The sequence below is a fragment of the Nannospalax galili genome, unplaced genomic scaffold (assembly GCF_000622305.1).
Source record: "Nannospalax galili isolate Female #2095 unplaced genomic scaffold, S.galili_v1.0 scaffold1408, whole genome shotgun sequence".
Taxonomy (NCBI): Eukaryota; Metazoa; Chordata; class Mammalia; order Rodentia; family Spalacidae; genus Nannospalax; species Nannospalax galili.
Genome location: NW_008357131.1, coordinates 464,436 through 465,602, shown reverse-complemented (window position 1 = coordinate 465,602; position 1,167 = coordinate 464,436). Strand labels below are relative to the sequence as shown.

The 1,167-nt window shown below is 38.6% G+C and overlaps 1 protein-coding gene across 1 annotated transcript in view; it reads left to right on the top strand.

Moving 5' to 3' along the window:
- Positions 1 to 1,167, top strand: part of Cbfa2t2 (CBFA2/RUNX1 partner transcriptional co-repressor 2) — a 157,123-nt gene that overhangs the window by 154,283 nt on the left and 1,673 nt on the right. The window lies entirely within an intron of this gene.

The window sequence follows — 1,167 nt, the reverse complement described above, 5'->3', positions numbered from 1 at the left end:
AGAAATCATTTCAAAAAAAAAAAAAAAAATGAGCATCCTACCAAAAGCAATATATAGATTCAATGCAATCCTAATCAAAATTCCCATGACATACTTCACAGAATTAGAAAAATCCATCCTTAAACTCTTACGGAAGCACAAAAGACCCCGGATAGCCAAAGTAGCCCCGAGTACAAAGAGCAACGCTGGGGATTACTATACCAGATCTCAAAGTATACTACAGAGCCATAGTCATAAAAACAGCATGGTACTGGTGCAAAAACAGACACATAAATCCATGGAACATCATTGAAGAGCCAAACCTGAGTACATACAATTTCAGCTGATATACTTTGCAACTGTCAGAAGAACACACTGGCTATAATCTGCAAGAGACGGGGGTAGGAAAGCATTTTCTAAACTGATATCAATTGCGCAGGAAATATGGCCAAAAATCAACAATGGGACCCCATTAAACAAAACCAAAAAAAGCTTTTGTTCATCAATACAAGCAACCATGAAAGTAAAGAGAAAACCCAGAGAGTGGCAGAAAATCTTCACCAGTGACACATCTCACAGTTTTAACCCCCACAATATGTAAAGGCTCAAAAAACCAGAAATCAAGAAAGGAAGTAACCCAATCACAAGATGGACCAAGGAGATGGACAGAGAGTTCTCTAAGGAAGTAATGAAAATGGCTAAGAACCATCATAAAAGGTGTTCATCCTCATTAGTGATTATGGAAAGACAAAATAAAAACCACTGAGATTTCATCTGACCTCACTCAAACTGTCTAAGATCGAGAGAACAAATGATACCAGAGGTTGCAGAGCACGTGGGGAAGGGGGACAGCTCATCCACTTCTGGTGCTGTGGCAAACTTCTTCAACCCCTGTCCAAAGCAGTGTGGAGAAATCTTAAAAAACTAAAACTGAACCTACCATATGACCTGAACAGTTATACCACTCCTTGGCATAGACCCAAAGGACTCATCCTATTGTAGAGACACTTGTACAACCATGTTTGTTGCTGCAATAGCTAAGAGATGGAAGCAACCTAAGTGTCTCTCAACTGATGAGTGGTTTTAAAAAATGTGGTATATTTACACAATGGAGTTCTATTCAGCAGTAAGAAAGATGAAATAATGAAATTTGCAGGTAAATGGATGGGTCTATGAACTGTTATACTA